The sequence below is a fragment of the Chiloscyllium plagiosum genome, chromosome 48 (assembly GCF_004010195.1).
Source record: "Chiloscyllium plagiosum isolate BGI_BamShark_2017 chromosome 48, ASM401019v2, whole genome shotgun sequence".
Classification (NCBI taxonomy): Eukaryota; Metazoa; Chordata; class Chondrichthyes; order Orectolobiformes; family Hemiscylliidae; genus Chiloscyllium; species Chiloscyllium plagiosum.
In genome coordinates, this window is record NC_057757.1 from 8,791,835 (window position 1) to 8,813,119 (window position 21,285).

General features: G+C 41.7%; 1 long non-coding RNA gene across 2 annotated transcripts in view; it reads right to left on the reverse strand.

Annotated features, from left to right (window-relative positions):
* Positions 1 to 21,285, reverse strand: part of LOC122544373 — a 90,193-nt gene that overhangs the window by 28,227 nt on the left and 40,681 nt on the right. The window contains exon 1 of one of the 2 annotated variants that reach the window (XR_006310331.1): positions 5,769 to 6,338. The exons of the other annotated variant lie outside the window; for it this stretch is intronic. This is a non-coding gene — a long non-coding RNA (uncharacterized LOC122544373). Of the gene's footprint in view, positions 1 to 5,768; positions 6,339 to 21,285 lie in introns of those variants that run through there. 2 annotated transcript variants of the gene reach the window in all.

Genomic DNA, 21,285 nt, shown 5'->3' on the forward strand with positions numbered 1-21,285 from the left:
GACAACAATTCCCCTGGCAGAGGAGTCAAGTTTTTTTTTTCTTCAAACCAGTCACCCAAGCGAAAGAGTTTTAGAACATGGAACATACATAGAACATTACAGCACAGCACAGTACAGACCCTTCAGCCTTCGATGTTGCACCAACCTTAGAATCCAATCTGGAGCCCATCTAACATACACGATTCCATTTTCATCGATATGTCTAACAAATGAAAATTTTAATGTCTTTTAAGTTAGCGAGTCTATTGCTTTTGCAGGCAGGCCATTCGACACCCCTAATACTCTCTGAGTAAAGAAACTATGTCTGATGTCTTTCCAATATCTTCCACCCCTCACTTTCAAAGCCCTGTCCCCTCGTGCGAGCCATCACCATTCAAGCAAAAAGTGTCTCACTGTCTAACCCATCTAACCCTCTGATTATCTGGTATGTCACATTTAACTCACCTCTCAACTTCTCTCTAGTGAAAACAGCCACAAGTCCCTCAACCTTTCCTCGGAAGACCTTCCCACCATACCAGGCAACATCCTAGTAAATCTCCCGGAACCCTTTCCAAAGCTTCCACATCCTTCTTATAATGCAGTGACCAGAACTGTGTGCAACACTCCAACCTCGGCTGCACCGAGTTTTATATAACTGCAGCATGACCGCATGGTTCCAAAACGCCATCCCTCTCCGACTAATTCTAATGCACTATATACCTTTTTAACAACCCTATCACTTGAGTGGCAACTTTCAGGAGTTTATGCACATAGACACCGAGATCTCTCTGTTCATCTACACTATCAAAAATCTTACCATTAGCCCAGTACTCCGCATTCCTGTTTCTCCTTCCAAGGTGCATCACCTCACACTTTTCTGCATTGAACTTTTTTAGCCACATCTCAGCCCAACTCTGCAGCTTATCTATGCCTCCCTGTAACCGAAAAAGTCCTTCAGTACTCTCCACAACTCTACCGACCTTAGTGTCATCTACAAATTTACTAACCCATTCTTTTACACCATCATCAGGTCATTTATACAAGTAACAAATAACAGTGGACCCAAAATAGATCCTTGCAGTACATCACTTGCAACTGAGAACCAGGATGAGCATTTCCCATCAACCACTACCCAGTGTCTTCTTTCAGCTAGCAAATTTCTGATCCAAATTGCTAAATTACTCTCAATCCCATGCTTCCATATGTTGTGCAATATCCTACCGTGGGAACCTTATCCAAATGCCTTTGTAAAATCCATGTATACCACATCAACGGCTTTACCCTGAACTGCCTGTTTGGTCATCTTCTCAAAGAACTCAGTAAAGTTTGTGAGGCACGACCTGCTCTTCACAAAACTGTGTTGACTACCCCTAATCAGCGGTTTACTTTCTAGATGATTACAAATCCTATCCCTTATAAACTTTTCCAACATTTTACCCACAACAGAAGTAAAGATCACTGGTCTCAAATTGCCAGGGATGTCCCTACTCGCTTTCTTGAACAAGGGAGCATTTGCTAAACCCCAGTTTTCTGGCACTATTCCTGTGGACAATGACGACATAAAGATCATAGCTGAAGGTTCTGCAATCTCCTCTCTGGCTTCCCAAAGAATCCTAGGATAAATCCCATCCGGCCCAGAGGACTTACCTATTTTCACACTTTCCAGAATTTCTAACACTTCCTCCTCCTTGAACCTCAATCCTATCTAGTCTAATAGCTTATATCTCAGTTTTCCCTCAGTTTTTTTTCACGTGAATACTAACGAGAAATAATCATTTAGCATATCCCCTGTCTCTCCTACCTCCATGTTAAACTTCACACTGCTATCCATGATTGGCCCTAATCTTACTCTGGCCATTCTTTTATGACTGATATACCGAAAGAAAGACGGAGAGTTTTCATTGAGCTATCGACTAATGATTTCACATGTCCCCTTCTGGCTCTTCTGAGTTCTTTCTTGAGGTCTTTCCTGGCTAACCTGTAAGCGCCCTAACTGAGCCTTCACGTCTCATCCTAAAATAAGCCTTCTTCGTCCTCTTGACAAGAGCTTCATCTTCTTTAGTAAACCTGGGTTCCCGCTCTCGACAATTTCCTCCTTAGTTTGTGGAGCTTCTACTCAATCAGGTTAAAAAGCTCCTAATAGGCAATGTAAAAGAAAAATGCAAACAAATAATGAACAGAAAGTAATCAATTCAAATCATATTGTGTAGTGTTGATGCACTCCCCAGGCCCTGCAGTGCCCACATGTCTCTAAAGATACATTCCCTCTCAATGGACACCCACGTGCAGATATAACACAAAGAAGAGAAGACAGTCAGGCACAACGAAGATAAAAACAATGACTGCAGGTGCTGGAAACCACATTCTGGATTAGTGGTGCTGGAAGAGCACAGCAGTTCAGGCAGCATCCGAGGAGCAGTAAAATCAACGTTTCGGGCAAAAGCCCTTCATCAACGAACCCCATACATAACCTGCTACCAGGACCAGTTAAAGGTCTCTTTTGCCTGATCCAGGAGCAGACCGATAAGGATGCCATCTACTCTGTCCACCTCTCCCCGTATCGGGTGCTCATAAAACAGGAACATGGGGTGAAAGAACAAAAATAAGAGTGGCCTATTCAAAAACTAAAGAGGGGTAGCAAATGAAAAAACTCAATATCATTGTGCAAAAGAGTTTTGTTCAGCCCACAAGGACTAAGTGTGGCTTGGCACACTGTACTTGCTCAGGTTTCATAGGACTTCTGCGAGCAGCACTCTCCATCTCCGATCCTGATGGAAAACGGAAGGACCCCTAAATCTTAATCACATTTCTGTGGACCTACGATCATGTATAGGCCAGACAACTTCCTTCCCTGAAGGATATGAATAAATCACAATTTTATTATGATAATTGGCAGAGATTACATGGTGAGAAATGGGTCTGGGTGGGTTACTCTTCGGAGGGTTGGTGTGGACTTGTTGGGCCAAAGGGCCTGTTTTCACACTGTATGGAATCTAATCTAAAGGGGCAGCACGGTGGCTCAATGTTTAGCATTGTTGCCTCACAGCACCAGAGACTCGGGTTTGATTCAGCCTCAGGTGACTGTCTGTGTGGAGTTTGCACGTTCTCCCCATGTCTGCGTGGGTTTCATCCGTGTGCTCCGGTTCCCTCCCACAGTCCAAAGATGTACAGGTTAGGTGAATTCTCCCACAGTCCAAAGATGTACAGGTTAGGTGAATTGGTCATGCTAAATTGTCCATAGAGTTAGGTCCATTAGCCACGGGGAATTGGTCTGGGTGGGTTACTCTTCGGAGGGTCAGTGTGGAATCTAATCTAATCTAATTCAATTATTAGACTAGTTTAGGATACCAGATTGTTTGCATTGAATTCAACTTTCACCATCTGTCTTGGCAGGATTCAAACTCCTATCCCCAGAACATTAGCCTGGGGTTCTGGAGTTACTAGTCCAGGGATATTCCCGCTTACAACACCACCACGATCTTGTGGAATGTCTAAAGCTGGGCAGCATTGAGGGAAATCTTCGAGTTGTTAGAACGGGAGGGTAACCAGAACTGTGAAAGGCTCATGCTAGTGAGCTGTGAAAGGAGTTGTTAAAAATGTTTCTGCAGTCCAAGGAAAAGAATGTGAAAGACTTCAGTTAAGTAGAAACTTAACAGTTCAGCTGGGAGTGACAATGATGTGAAAAAGAGGATATGCAAAAGGATAGTGTTGGCGAACAGGTTAAAACTTAGTTTTACTACTGTAAGATCTAACTAAGACAGATGTATCTCAACTTTATTACACAAAAGAAAGAAAATCTATGTTCTATTAATAACACAAAACCAAAAAAGCAACAAGACAGTAGAGACAACAAGTAGGCGGTCAAATAATGCATTGCCAGTTATTGCCTGGAGATTGTGTTTGGAATCTGAGGAAATCTAGTTATAAATCCCTTTAGGTCAGATATGCCCTTTCACTGAAGATCTTGAAGACAGTGTGACACATGCACTCACACTCTCAACTTCTCACAGAGCAATCTCAAACACTCACACACACACTAAATCGCACAACAACTGACACAGAAACACTCTCAGACCTACAAGCAAACTCAATCATACATACATACACTCACATATTCTCAAAGAAATATACTCATACCCACACAAATGCGCACTCACACTCGAATATTCCTCTCTAAATCCATTTGAGAGAAGAATCCATCTCTCCCCTTACTCAGACACACCCACACAATCCCACGCTCATGCACACACACTATAGCCATACCCTCACACAAGCACACACACTCCCTCTGAGCCACTCAGACACACAAATATAATGGGTGAATTGTTCCATTCTGGAGGTTTATTTTACTGATAATATGCTTTTTAAAATAACTTTAGACAGTGCACAACTTGAAGCTACAGGAGGATTGCGTAACCTTTTCTATGTTATTATAGCGGTGGCAATGGCCCAGTGGTATTATCACCCGGCTGTTATTCCAGAGATCCAGATAATGTTCTGGGTAACCAGCTTTGAATCCTGCCACGGCAGGTGGTGGAATTTGAATTCAATAAATATTTGACATTAAGAATCTAATGATGGCAATGGATCGATTGCCAGGAAAAACACATCTGCTTCAATAATGTCCTCCAGGGAAGGGAGCTGCCATTCTTCCCTGGTCTGGCCAAATTGTGATTCCGACCCACAGCAATGTGGTTGACTCTTAATTATCCTCTGGTCAATGAGCCAGAAATGCTGCCTAGACAGCAACGGTCTCATCCCGTGAATGAATAATGGTTAAAAAAATTTGTTTTTGGGATGACTCCGGGATAAAACTCTGAGACAGATTCTGAACAAGGCCCTACAATTACAATTCACTTTTGACTGCCATGCCATCTTTTGTATTTTTCTAGTGCGCTGTTTGTTTGAAGTATGGACAGTTAGACAAACACTGCTTGAGGCATTTAATTATCTCTGCGCAGTAGCTCTAAACAGTTACGCAAATTTGCATCTTAGTCAATTGAGACTTGCAGATCATTTCTAACACCATTCTCCAAAACAAGCTTCTGTGACGAAAAATTGACATTTCTACAATGCTAGAATGTATGAATGAAAACAACTTTTGACACGTTTGATCCTATCTGGTGTTTACAACCTCGGAGTCAAACTGAAGCCTCCTCTGTTCCTGCACCCAGTTTGACATTGTACCATTTAGCTGTTATTATCCCTTCTCACTCTAACATCCAAAATCATCAGTACAAGTCCCACTCTATTTCATTTGCAGGAAGCTGAGAAATGATAGTCTTCAAAATGTGAGATGTCTTTTAATCGACAAAGCGACATGTGATTCCAAAGGAATTAGTCAGTCAGCTATTTCGGTTTGTTAACGGCAACCATTTCATGTTAGCACAGCACTGACATTGACTTTATAAATAGGAAGATACAAAAGAGAGTTCGGACTTGGGAATCCGTGTCCATTTGAGTACAGTATAGATTCACCAGAATGATAGCTGGACAGCAAGTGCTTAATAGCGAGGGACTGAAATGACACAGAACTAGGGTTGCATTCCTGAATTTTGGAAATGATGAAAAAAAAATGAAATTTTGAAGAGAATAATGGACACTGTTCTGATAGAGATAAAAAGGCTTCTTCCTAATTCCGGATGGGAAATTAAAATCATCATCTTAAAGTCTGACAATATTCTGAATCCATTTCAGAGTTTTGATCATATACTTATTACATTTATACATAGAAATTCATAACATTTCAGATATATTTGTGGAGAGATGTAAATTATATTTATACTCACACGTTGGATTGTGGCATTTCTGGCTGGGTTGGCATTTGTTGCCCATATATAGCTGATCCCGAGGAAGTGTCAGTGAGCTGCCTTCCTGAACTGCTGCTATCTATATGCGGCCGGTAAACCCACAATGATGGAAGGGAAGGGGTTCCATGATTTTCAACCAATGGCACTTGTGGAACCAACATGTTTTTCCAAGTTAGGGTGGAGAGTGGCTTGATGTGAAATTTTCAACTGGTGGTGTTCCCATGTATCTGGTGTGCTAGGCATTCTAGATGGTCGTGCCGTGGGTCTGGAAGCAGCTCTTTAAACAACTTTGGTGAATTTCTGCAGTGCGTCTTATCTATGGTACATGCTGATGCTACCGAGTGTCAGTGATGGAGACAGGGGTATTTGTGACTGTTGTGCTGAGCAAGTTGCACTAGAAGCTTATTCAAGCTACAAACGAAGAGGACATCTTATCCAGATACGATCTCATGCTGTTTTTTGACAATTTGCGTTGCTTTAGAGTATTTATTTCCTGGAGACTTTTATCTTGAACAAAAAACACAGAAAGTTGTAGAAATGCTCAGTCGGTCGGAGAGAATACACGCAGACCAAGAGGTTGAGTCATTCCTTGCCAATTAGAAAAGGAGTGTTATCATGTTGCTAACTCCTCTGGTTCCTCAGTCCATTCCGTGAACTCCTCATCCCATTATCTGCTGTGTCTATTATTGGCTCTCAGTTACTTGTATTTATTCATCAATTGAATTAATTTTATAACTGGATATTTCACAGTATACTTTAACTGGTCTCTGAAGGTTTTCTGCGTCACCACATAAATAAATGCATTTGTGAAGCAACTTAGGTTCCGCAGCATAAATGCAATTCGTACAAAGAGACGAAAAGCAGTGCCATTCAAAAAGTAAACAGCATTAAAGTAATATAAAATACACCCCAACCAGAGAAGTATGAAACTAGCAGATATGGAAAAGAGTAATACCACAGACTTCTTTCTTCTCTCTATGTCTGGGTCATTCTCTACTTTTCTCCGACCCCTCAGTGTCTTACGCACATTAATGGCCTCGAAGATATGCCTGACAGTCAGAATGTTGACAAAGAGAACAAAACTAAAAGGGAACATTGGTGTTAAAAATCGTTCAAAATATCTAAAACTTATCCACCGACTGTCATTATAATAACTGGACCTGACACGACAGTGCCATGGAACATTGTTATTGATCTTTTTAGGTTTAAATCGAAAATAGGTGGGAATGTTCTTAAAGGAAAAAAAAATGCAGATTGTTGCTAGAACCGTCATTGCAGTTTTTTCTGTGCAATAGCTAGTTTTCATCTGATGAAAACAAATGGCTACAAATCGGTCAAAAGTGAAAGCAACAGTGAACCAGACAGAACAATCAATGGTCAAGTGGCACAGGACATTGATAACGCTACACACAGGAGTGATATCCAGGAAACATGCTGGATAATAAAATTGTTTAAATTTAAGAAGAATGACAAATAATGCAATGAACAGCAGATCAGATGTTGCCATGGCCACCATATAACGAGTGCTGCATGCAGAAAGACCACACTTGTCCCGAGCTAAGATTATAATCACCAAAACACTAACTGCAAGAGAGAGAAAGGGAAAAAAGAGACTTGAAGTTACTGAGCAATCATTTTCAGTGCTTGAGCCTAGAATTAAGTAATGGCACAATGATATGAACTTAAAAGAATATTAACCACAGCAGCAAATTCTGTCGAAATGAATCATTTGCAATTTTAAAATGCATAGGGCAGAACATGAGCGGCAAATTGCTCACAGAAACACAGTTATGTAATCGATTTTGGGGGGATCAGCAGAAGTTAATTTCACCTGCTTTGTAGGTTACTCAGAATACCTGGAGTTTCCCATAAGACCACAACATCGACACAAAGACACCTAGAATCAGTAAAACGAATTATGAGAGACACTTAACACATTTCTGTACTTAGTTTTGTTTCCAAGACTTACCAATGATCAGACCAAGCTAGATGTTATCTCACTGTATATTGGCACATCCCTCTTCATTAACTAATCCATCATTAATAGTGTGGAAAATTGTGCAATCACAACACGTCTCTAATTTGAAAATTAAAGTGGAGGGAAGCGCATTGTAGAGGTAGCTGCAGATTTTGAGGTCCAGGATATGACGGTGAAACGTTGTGGCAGAGATATCTGACAATTGAGATGATAGACCTTGTATAGTTTAACTATCTTCATCTGTGATCAGGATGAAACTGGAGAGAGTTGTAATCTCATTGAGTTTACTTTTTGAGAGCTCCATTATTGTGAACGTTTATTCATAATCGATGTGACTCATAGATGAACATTTTTTTTAAGCAATTAAAATTTAACCGTAAAAGTAGGTGTGACTAATTGAGGAACAGATAACCAATCCTTCCAGAAATGCAAGTCAAACCACCCTGAGTTTTGATGTGGAGGTGCCGGTGTTGGCCTGAGGTGGACAAGGTTAAAAATCACAAAACACTGGGTTGTAGTCCAGCAGGTTTATTGGGAAATACAACTTTTGGAGCACCGCTGCTTCATCAGGTAGTTTCTTTCTCCAAATAAAAATGTTGGGCTCTCACCTGGTGTCATGTAATTTTAAACTTAATCCTGAGTTTGGCAGACGACAGAATTAGCATGTGGTCGTGTTGGAAGGTCAGTGGATATGGTTGAAATAAGCATAACGAGTGACAGAGTACGAGCTCCCAGCAGAGTCAGAACGCTTATCATTATCACACTAAAAGAAGAGAAATGCTCACAGTTCTGGAAATTGGATTTTTGACCTGTACTAGTGACACAGAGTATGCAGATGTTTTGAGACTATATGGGACTTTGTGATCCAAATATAAAAATACTTTTCAATTCGACATCGCTAAAAAATTGATTGTGGGAAGCTTATGAATTATAGATTCAATAATTGTTCATCCAAATCTAACCAGATGCATATGGGAAATTGTGTCAATATTTCCAGCTTTATGTCCAGCAATAATTCATTCTTATTAACGAACAGATAACAAGTTAGTGCCACCATGACCGATAACTTGTTCTAACCTTGCTGGAAGATCAATCAGTACCAAAAATATAATTGTTACTGTACCATTTTCAAATTATGAGAAATATCACATCTGTTAATCTGCAACAGGTCATTTTACTTTGTATACTTAGCACCAAATATACACAACCAGCTGTGAAGAGTTTGTTATTGGTAATCCACAGTACCCTTTCAAACTAAATTGACAGCTCCATCAGTGGACAGGACAGAAATGAGGAATTTAATATAAATTAAGCAAAGAACAAACAAAGAACAAAGAAAATTTACAGCCCAGGAACAGGCCCTTCGGCCCTCCAAGCCTGAGCCAATCCAAATGTACTGTCTAAAACTGTCGGTCAATTCCTAAGCGTCTGTATCCCTCTACTCCCCATCTACTCATGCATTTATCCAGACGCATCTTAAATGAATCTACCGTGCCTGCCTCTACCACCTCTGCTGGCAACGCGTTCCAAATGCCCACCACCCTCTGTGTGAAGTACTTGCCGCGTGTATCCCCCTTAAACTTTCCACCTCTTACCTTGAAAGCGTGACCTCTCATTACTGAATCCTTCACCCTGGGAAAAAGCTTGTCTCTAGCCACCCTGACTATACCCTTCATGATTTTGTAAACCTCAATCAGGTTCCCCCTCAATCTCCTTTTTTCTAATGAAAACAAACCTATCCTACTCAACCTCTCTTCATAACTAGCACCTTCCATACCAAGCATCATCCACCTAAACCTTCTCTGCAACCTCTCCAAAGCGTCCACATCCTTTTGGTAATGTGGCGACCAGAACTGAACACAGTATTCTAAATGCCGCTGAACCAATGTCTTGTACAATGTTAACATGACTTGCCAGCTCTTATACTCAATATCCCTCCCAATGAAAGCAAGCATACTATATGCCTTCTTAAGCACTCTATCCACCTGTGCATCGACCTTCAGGGTACAATGGACCAGCATTCTCAGATATCTCGGCCCATCAACTTTTCCCAAGGCTCTTCCGTTCATTGTTTAATTCGCTCTAGAATTCGTCTCGCCTAAATGCATCACCTCACATTTGTCTGGATTGAAAACCATCTGCCACGTTTCCACCCAACTCTCCAGTCTATCTGTATCCTCCGGATCAAGCATTGCATGATTCATAGTATTATGGTCATAGTTCCCACTGCAGTCAGATATTTCATTTAATTCAGTTCCCCACAAAGAGTTCAATTCCAAAGTCAGAGATTTTCCTATTTATGCAAGATCACTGGAATAAGTTGTTCCTTTCCATCTAATTCTGGATGAAGGGCTTATGCCAGAAATTTCGATTCTCCTGCTGCTCGGATGCTCCCTGACCTGCTGTGTATTTCCAGCGCCACAGTCTCAACTCTGATCTCCAGCATTTGCAGTCCTCCCTTTCTCCCTGTGTCAGATATGTCACAGCCAGCGGTGTTGATGCAGGAGCCCTGACATTTGGAATGCACTGTAGGAATGTTCAACTCGATGATATCGCTCCTGCAAATATTTATAAACGTCTAAACTGGCAGCAACACATCCCTTCCATTGGACCTGACCCCCCACTATGAACATAATTTCCATCTCTCAAGAGCCGCAAATCATTCTGGGGTTATACAGCACCTCAGTGTGACCTCCAGTTAATCAGCTCACCTTGATGCAGTGATTCACTCAACTTGGAAAATTTCATCGCAGCAGAAGGAGCAGAACATTCTGAACTGTTTTGTATTGGGTCAATTTCCTGAGTGGCCATCCTCAATCAGTACATAGTCTAGTTATGTACAATTTCTCAAAAAGTGAACGCAGGCGAATACATAGTCCCATCCTTCTGCTTGCAAGGAAGATATGATATTTCTTGGTGGGAAATTTGCTCAAATTGACTCGTGAGATCTAGAACTGCATTGATGTAACTTCAGTAAGTAACATTGTAACGGTTGGGATTTATATTCACATAAATCTTTCCCTGTGGTGTAAATCACTATGAATGATTGGACAGACATCCTGTGTGACAATCAGTGCAGTGATGGTCCACTCCATGAGGCAAAGAGCAGCATGCTGTATCAGGGTCGACAGATGATTCATATTCTTCCAGCAGTGTGTTGTTGATGGAATATGAATCAACTGATGACGTTGATATAGAATCCAAATTCTTGAGTATCTCAGTGCTGAACATCAGGTCACCTGGAGGTCGCAACAGCAGGGTAGACTTTCACTCGATATGGCTGGACATTGTTGGTCATGAATGGAAACTCAGAGCAGCACAATATCAAATGTCCTAAACCAAACATCAGTCCCCACAAGGAGAAAGTGAGGACTGCAGATGCTGTAAATCAGAGTGGAGAATGTGCTGGAAAACACAGCCGATCAGGCAGCATCTGGCTCCTGCTCCTAGGATGCTGCATGACCTGCTACGTCTTTCATCAGTGAAAAAATCGAGTTGTACCACCCAATCTCCATCATCTTGAGCCCTCCGGACCGCGTATATTAACATTGATTTCACAAAGTTGATGGAGTACTGCACTCTATGGTCTGACACTGGCCTCTCAGTGAATTGGTCTAAAAATATATGCGGGGTATTTATGTCCAAAGTATCTATGCCAACAAGATAACAATATCAATATTAAGCATTATAATAAAATGCAAATCTAAATTGATAGCCAAAAACAAATAATACTCCCACATGAACGCCCATATGAGGAACTTCACATCAACCATTATCATTTAGGGATCATCAAAGGATAACAGCCACAAAGGGCAAATTTGAAACATCCTTTTGGATAAAGTTGTTTAATCCTATGTGGGAGAGCTACTGCCACAACACTTCAGATCTCAGTGTTTGTCCTATTTAACTCTGCACCCCAGTACCGTGCATTTATTTTAATAAATGGCAATGCACATGTGCCTTTTTGACAATCCAGTAATTCATTATACATCATAATTGAAACCCTGTGTTCAACAATCCTCTCAGCAATCTGTGCTCACAATACCATGTCCACACACTCACTGTCAAAACACCCAAGATAGTCAAAGCATTCTGTATGCTGACTCGCATTTTATAAATGGCAAAACATTCATGTTTTTTGACAAATAATTCAGTACACATCATAAGTGAAATCCTGTCTCACCAACCCTGGCAGCGATTTGTCCTCACAAGTAACATGTCTCTCACACCGGCGGACTGCCAAAAACACACAGCACAGTTGAAGCCATCCATGCTAACCTTCACCTACCATTCCATAAAGATCGGCTCAACCCAACCATTACCCACATTCTATGGGCTCCCATTTGGAGCAAGCTGCCCGAGCAAGATCCACCAACACAATCCCTTTACAACAAGGAATGGGAAAGACCAGGTGTCACTGAGAGCTGGGTTGTTACAAAAACTCTCTGACCGATAGCAGTCTTTGAACACCCACTGAGAGACAGTGGTCTTGCTAAACACTTTCTAGATCAGCCAGTGCCGGTGCTCAGCCAAACTCCATCAATGTGGTCACAATGCAAACACATTCTGCACAGTATAGAGAAACAGACAATACTGCACATTACTGAGGAGCCTCTTAATGAAAAACCTGTTCACTTTAAACTCAGTAAGTGAGGACATTATTGTCTGTTATCGTGTTTGCCTTACTAAATAAAACACTTATTAGTCATCTTATGGAAATAAGTACAATTTAATGCAGAGACTTATACAACTTAAGTTGTTACAAGACTTACCAGGAATGCCAACAACAGTAAAGATGGTGTAGTATACTTTTTCGATCATTGTCGTTGGAATAGGCAGTTTATTATTTGTGAAACAACCACTCCCTTTCTGCTGCCGACAACCTGTTGGAATTGGACGATTCTTTCGGAACTGGAGCTGTCTTTATTTTATATAGTTTGGTATCGCCATTGGGAAACTGTAATTACTCTTTGATTTTTTAAAAATGATTGTTAACATTAAGAATACAACAACATGTTTATTTTCAAATGTTATATCATTGAGATTTCAGTCTGTAATTGAATACCCCAAAGACTGTATTAAACTGATCCTATGAGGTTTCAAATGTTAATTGCAATTTATCTTCAAACAAGAATAACTACATTATCTCACCCACTATCAGTCCCATCAATCTCCAAATATCTTTGATATTCTTTTAACTAATGACCTTCATTTTGATGAGGCTATTCAGTCATTTGATACCTCTTGTTGTACAGCTCCTTGACAGCTGTTCTACTGACACTTATCCCACTGCTTTCCTTCTTCATGCAGTTATATAACTCACTTGGGAAATTCTACCTGTGAAGGAGCACTCAAATGCAGAAGCTGAAGCTCGTACTGACCACAACAACAGCTGGAATTTACGCGAAATTATATTTTCTCAAAAAAATACAAAAGATAAATTAGTTCAGCATGATATGTTCAGAAGTCGAGAGCGACAGAATCATTTGAACATCAAAATGGCACTAAATCGACATCAGTCCCACTTTCCAACATTTGGCCAATAGCCTTGAATGTTATGGCATTTCAAGTGCTTTATCCAAGTTCATTTTAAACGTTGAGAGCCTTCCCATTTCACATCCCCTACCAGGCAGTCCATTGCAGGCCCCTACAATCCTGTGGGTGAGAAGAGTTTTCCTCATGTCCCCTCTCAACCTCCTGTCTTTGATCTTAACATTATGCCACCTTGTTATTCACACTTTTACTGAGGGGAACAACTGCTTTCTACTCACGCTCTCTGTGTCCCCTGTAGTCTTATATACCATGATCTCTGCTCCTAAAAAAGCAGTCCAAGCTGATCCAGCCTCCCTCTTCACAGCTAAATTGCTGCAGCCCAAGCAACATTCTGGTGAATCTCCTTTGCATTCCCTTCAGTGCAATCATATCCTTCCTATCATGCAGTGACCATAAACAAACTCCAACCGTGGCAGAACCAACATTTTGTACAGCACCAACAGCACCTCCCTGTTCTTATCTTTAATCTGTATCCTGTTTGCCGTCCTATCAACCCTATGAAACTGTCCTTCTATTTTGATGGATCTGTTGACAAATACCTCATTATCTATCTTGTCATGTGCTTTCCAGTATCCTTTCATTAATTGAGCATTCCTTATCTGTGACTCTACCAAAGTGCATCACTTCTCATTTATTCGAGTTAAATTTTATCTGCCAATGATTTGTCCATCTGACCAATCAGTCCATATCTATCTGACAAAGAAGACATTTTTCATCACTCACAACCTGGTCAATATTTGTGCCTTCTGCAAACATACCTATCATCACCAACATGCTCCCGCCACAGATACAGGCATGAACTCTCATCAATATTATTTATGAATATTGAAAATAATGTGGAACCTGACATGGATCCCTGTGTAATGCACTGGACACGAGCCTCCATGTGCATGAACAGTCTTCTATAAACACTTTTTGTCTCCTCTGACTAAGCCAATTTTGGAGCAAATTTGTCAAGTTACACTGTATGCTGTATGCTTTTACCTTCCTTATCAATCTCCCATGTGAGACTTGACAAAGGCTTTGCTGAAATTCATATAAACTACACCAATTGCCTTACTTTCATCTTAAGATCTGGCCTCATCAGAAACCCACCAGATTTGTTAGTCATGATCCTTATTTAAAAAGCTCTGCTGATTATTCATAATTAATCTATTATTTTCTAATTAGGTAGCTTGGTCGCACAGTGGTTTGTACTGCTGCCTCACAGTATCAGGGACTCGGGTTTGATTCCAGCCTCGGGTGATTCCAGCCTCCGGATGCTTCACGTTTCTCCCACAGCCAAAAGATGTGCAGGTCAAGTGAATTAGCCATGGAAAGATACCCTTAGTATTCAAGGATGTGTAGGCTAGGTGCATCAGTCAGGGGAAATGGATGGGGAATGGATCTGGGTGGGATATGCTTTAGAGGTTCAGTGTGGACTTGCTGAGCCAAATAGCCTGTTTCTGCACTGCAGGGATTCTGTGACGTGGATATCGAAATTTTCCCCAATACTTTCTCTAACACTGATGGGACACTGTTATTCCTAATTGATCTCTTCCAGCCTTCTTGAAAAGTGGAACGACATTAGCTATTCTCCAGTCCTCTGGCGCCTCCACTGTGGCTGGACAGAAATGAAAGGTTTGGTTCAGAGTCCCTGTAATTTGCTCCTTCTCTCCTTGGTCACAACTCCTCTGGACCTCAGGATTTGCCTTCTTTTAGCTCGCCAACTTGCAATATGAGTGTGTATCAGTTTTAAATCTGTTCAACAGATACCAAGACCGAGGTTGTGTTTCTTGTTTGCATTTTCTTCTTCGCAATAGTTAGCTCCGACAAGGACCAGTCTCTCTCAGTGTGAAATATCCACAAGGACTCTTCTCTCAAAGCTCTCCCTGTATCTGTCCCATCCTATTCATCCCCCATAAAACAAATCTTAGTTTCTCATTTATTACCTCAGTTCGGTGTGTACGACCTACGTTTGCAATTTTGGGTCATAATCAGCCCTTGTCTATCTATCATTACCTTATTCGTAGAACGATCAACCTTTTACATCAGGTGCTAATCCATCACGAGTGTCTTTTCTTTGACGCTCTTACTTACCTTCTGCTAATTTCTGTTTGAATTTTATATCATGTTCTAAATTCTACTGTCAATCTCAAGTTATTACTACTTTGTACATGCGATGTAGGGATGTCTGACTAAAACAGGATTTATGGCCCATCCCTAACATCTGCGGTGAAGATGGTGGTGTGCTGATCAGATTCTGCATGCACGTTTTGTTATTCACTTGTGGGACGTGGGCATCGCTGGTCCGGTGTTTATTGCCTGTTCCCAGTTGCTCCTTTATAAAGTGTGGGGTGAGCTGCCCTCTTGAATCACTGCAGTCCATGTGGTGTCGGTAGACCCACACTGCTGTTAGGGAGGGAGCTCCAGGATTCTGACCCAGTGAAGGAACGGTGATATATTTCCAAGGCAGGACGGTGAGTGGCTTTGAGGTGAACATGCAGGGAGTGGTGTTCTCATTTATCTGTTGCCCTTATCCTTCCGTATGGTAGAGGTTGTGGTTTGGAAGATATCTAAGGATATTTGGTGACTTTTCACTGTGCGGCTTAGACATGGTACACACTGCTCAACCTGAGCGACAGTAGTGGAGTAAGTGGATAAGACAATAAACCATTAGAGCATGATGTCAGCCATTCAGCTGAAGAAGGCTGCACTGTCATTCAATCATTCTGATAAGTTTTTAACACCATTCTTCCCGTAACCTTTGATCCCCTTGACGATCAAGAACCTATCTATCTCCAGCTTAAATACACTCAATGTCCTAGCCTCTTCAGCCTTCTGTGAAAATGAATTCCATAAATTCCCCACTTCCTGACTGAAGAGGCGTCTCCTTATCTCTGTTATAAAATAACTTCCCTTTACCGTAAGGGTGTGCGTTTGGTTCCCAGACTCTCCTGATAATGGAGATATCTTGCCAACATCCACTCTGTCTGGGCCATACAGTATTCTGAAAATTTAAATTAGATCCATCCTCAGCCTTTAAACTCCATTGAGTATAGACCCAGAGTCCTCAAAAGTTCCTCATATGTTAAGCTTTTTCATTATTGGGTCTATTTTAGTGAACCTCGTCTGAACACACCCCAGAGCCAATACGTCATTGCTGAGATATGGAGCCCAAGACTGCGCACATTACTCCAAATGGGGTCTGACCAGAGACTTATAGAGCCTCACAAATACATCCCTGCTTTTATATTCAAATACTCTCAAAAGAAATCCCATCATTGCATTTGCCGTCCTAACTACTGACTCAACCTGCAAGTTTACCTTGAGAGAACCCTGGTCTAGAATTCCCCAGTCTTGTTGCACTTCAGATTTCTGATTTTTTTCTCCATTTAGAAAATAGTCCATGCCTCTATTCTCCCTCTCCCTCTCAAACTGAAGAATAAATTCAATCATATTATGATCACTGCTTCCTGAGGATCCTTCACCTTAACCCCACGTATCAGGTCTGACTGCACAACACTAAATACAGTATTGCCTGTTCCCTAGTGGGCTCCCACCACAAGCATCTTCACAAAGCAATCTCGTAGATATTCCCCAAATTCCTTTCCTTGTAATCCACTACCAACCTGATTTTCCCAGTCCATCTTTATATTGAAATCCACATGATCACTGTAACTTTGCCTCTCCTACACGTCTTCTCTGTTTCCTGGTATATCTTGAGCCCCAGCTTCTGTCTACGGTTTGTACATAACATGACAGGGACAGCGATGAGGGAGATGAGAGGGAGAGGAGGACAGGGACAAGGACGGGGGAGGAAAAAGGGAGAGAAGAACAGGGAGTGAGAGAGAGAATGTGAAAAGTCAGATATAGTCAAACAGGATTGAAGACAGGGTCAGTCTGATGGGGTGGTATTGAATATTTCAAATTGTTCTGGTTCTCTCAATGGTTTCTCACACTCCCTCTTTCCAATGACAGACCATGCTCCTGAGTTTAGCTCAGCCTGAGAATGTATCAATGTGTCTTTATTGTTGTGTGTATCTCTGTGTCTGTATCTCTCCAATGGGAATTTTGTTGTTTATTGGAAACATCACCCCCTTCAAACTGCCCTCCAAGCCATTTAGTCCTTATTTGGAAATCTATCGTTGTCCCATCAATGTCAAAGGCAGCCCAGCAGCACCACCTCAACGAGCAATCGGGGATAGGGAATAAGCACTGACTCCACCAGAAATACCCAAATCCGACGAGTGAAGCAAAATAAAGCATTTCCTGGTCTGGAAACAAGGGGACCCTCCTCGAGGCTTCACTGGGGAATTTTATTTATTGACAATGCAAGGAATTCGCGTAAGCAGGTACTTTACTGTGTTCCTGATCTTTGCTCTGAGACGGGACAGTTTTGCTGCATAAGTAAGTGTGTTTGTGCAACAATTTAATCTCTGCAGCATGTAACCAACTGCACTGAACTGATATAGAAAAGGCAAGTAACTGACAGGATTGATTCCTTGAATTGCGTAATAATAATAAAACTATAACATAAATTAACCACAGGAAGATGAAGCTCCCAGAGTTAGTGAAGAGTAAAATCACAGCCTTCCTTCTGCTCTCTAGCTCTTGGTCTCTATGATTCTCTCCTTTGCTCTCACCCTTCAGCCTCTTCCGGACTTGACTGGTCGCTAAAATGTGTCAGGTGTCAGAGCATTGAGCAACAGAATTAAAGCGAATGGCAGTAAAGGGGTCAAAACCATATCAAGCCAATCTATTACCACCCAACAAGCCTCAGTAAAGTAGCTTGTCTTTGTTTTACAGTAGGATGGCACATTGTTGATTATCCACCAAATAGAAGGGGATGTTTTTCAGACAGAACAGGGTGCAGGTTGTTGCCAGAACCACAGTCGCAGCTTTCTCAGTGCAATATTTTGTTCTCAACTTCTGACAACAAATGGTCACAAATCGGCCAAATGAGAAAGTGACGGTGAACCAGACAGAGCAGTCCGTGACAGCACGTATCAGGACCCCAGTAAAACTGCACACAGGAGTGATGGTCAGGAAACACCACGGGTAATAATGACAGCGAAATCTCCACAGTATAATCTCAGTGATAATGAACATCAGATCAGCAGCTGCCATAACCACCAGGTAGCGGGTAGTGCAAGCGGAAAAATGCACTTTCCTCAGGAAAGGATTGTAATCACCAGCAATCTACCTGTGAGAGACAAATGAAAAATTCTCCCTGCCTGTTGCATACAACAATAAGATTCTCACATGAGAAACTGGTGCACTGTGTTATTGAAAGTTGTTGATGTTGAGTGTATTTACATTTTAGGCAGTTCACATCCACCTCAGGTTTTCCTCCAGCCCAGTCACTCCAGACATTATTGATCTTGTGGAGAGAGTGTGCTCAGATCCTCCACTCAGAAAGCAGAAGGAATTCTGTGAGTTTGCAAGGTAAGTATTTGAACGAATGTAACAGATTCTTACTTCCCTCAGCTTCAGCACTTGGCACGCACAAAAGCCCATTAGAATCCTCAATTCTAACCCAGCCATAATCAAATGTTTGGACTTTCCATAAAGTAAAGTCTCCCTTTCAAATTGGATCAGGTCATTCCCTTGGTTTTGGACTGAATCCCAATTGGAGCAATAACAGGACCAGGAAACAGCTCATCAGAACATGAGTAAGATTTCAAACAAGACCACTCAATGCATCTTACACCATTGCATGCAGGGATCCCGAAGTGACAATGTGTGCGTGTTAGAACTGCTGTGATATTTACACTGTACATCTAACCATCAGTACATGACAAACGTCTCAACGTGCAGGAACAGGAGGGCAATCTGTCAGGACTTGATTCTCCTGACCAGAGGTAGTGAGGAAGAGAGAATTTCCAGAAAGTATGATAGTTAGCTGAAGCTTTACAAATCAAAACAGGTACTGATCCCTCTATTCTTCACCTTAACAGAAAAGAAAACGATTGCAGATTTAAAATTAACAACTGATTCAGAATCCACTGCAGGTTTTGGAAGAGAGTTCCAAACCTCTCCCAGCTTTGTGTGCAGAAGTGCTTCCTAATATCTCTCCAGAATGTTCTGGACACATTCTTGGACTATGTTAACTTATCCTAGAATCCTGAAACAATAGAAATAGTCTACCTTTTCCTGCCTATTCCTGTTAATATATTGTAGGACTTCACTCAGCTGACACCTTAGCCTTCAAACTTCAGTGAAATCAGGTCCCATTTGTATAACAAATCATAAAGTACTCAGCAAGACTGGCAGAATCTGCAGGAGAGAAAGCAGAGTTAACATTCAGGTCCAGTGAGTCTTTTTCAGAACTAGCTTGCTGATCTCTCCTCATACCGTGAAACCATATGAAACTAGAACAGATGACAGCACTGAGATTAGAAAATGCTGCTGCAGCAAAGAAATTTGGAAGTCTCTGTCAGGTCACTGAATTGGGACTGAGTGAACAAGATGGGCCTCTAACAATGGAGACGCGGATGCACATTTGAATTCCAAATGGGAATAGATTTGGAAATTCAGCAGCTGCAGTGGTGGTTTGGAATCCACACCAACAGAACATTCGGCTCGAGCTCACAAGAGGAGCACGGTGATAATATTACCATGCCACGGTCTGTACAGCTTGCAATCTCAGATTGTAACATAAACCCAATTCAGTGCCTCATACTACTTCAACATGATAAACAGATTCATTTTCAGTATATATCTTAAGTCAAATTCAGGTAATCATTTAAATTAATTACAAACACATTGCATGATGATAATTTACAAACACATGCAACGTAGGCGAATAACACACCCATCCGACAAACACACTTACACAAATTCCCACTATAAAACTCACAATCAAGCCTTCCAATCAGACTGATGCACAACCGTCATCTAAACAGTACCTCCACGGAATGCAGAAATTACAGGAAATGCAGACATTTGAACTGTCATTGTCCATCCAGATACATTAATGATCTGGGTCTTAGTGTCACTGTCTACCAAAAACATCACTGACATCACTCTTACCGTCACTGTCCATCAGATACATCACTGACCTCTCCTTACTGTTACTGTCCATCAGATACATCACTGACCTCCCCCTGTCACTGTCCATCAGATACATCACTGACCTCCCCCTTACTGTCACTGTCCATCAGATACATCACTGACCTCCCCCTTACTGTCAGTGTGCATCAGAAACATCACTGACCTCCTTCTTACTGTCACTGTCCATCAGATACATCACTGACCTCCCCCTGACTGTCACTGTCCATCGGATACATCACTGACCTCCCCCTGACTGTCACTGTACATCAGGTACATCACTGACGTCCCCCTTACTGTCACTGTCCATCAGATACATCACAGACCTCCCTCTTACTGTCACTGTCCATCAGCTACATTACTGACTTAACCCTTACTGTCACTGTCCATCAGATACGTCACTGACCTACCTCTTGCTGTCATTGTCCATCGGATACATCACAGACCTCTCCCTTACTGGCACTGTCCGTGCAGATACATCACCGACCTCCCTTTAATATCACTGTCCATCAGATACATCACTGACCACCCCTTACTGTCACTGTCCATCAAATACATTCCTGACATCCCGCATTCCATCACTGTCCATCAGACACATCACTGACTTACACATTACAGTCACTGTCCATCAGATACATCACTGACCTCCTTCTTACTGTCACTCTCCATAAGATACATCACTGATCTTCCCCTTACTGTCACTGTTCGTCAGCTAAATCACTGAACTCCCTCTTACTGTAACTCTCCAGCGGAAACATCACTGACCTCACTCTTATTGACACTGTCCAACAGATACATCACTGACCTGACCCTTACTGTCATTGTCCATCAGATACATCACCGACCTCCCTCTTACTGTCACTGTCCATCAGATACATCACCGACCTCCCCCTTACTGTCACTTTCCATCACATACATCCCCAATCTCCGCGT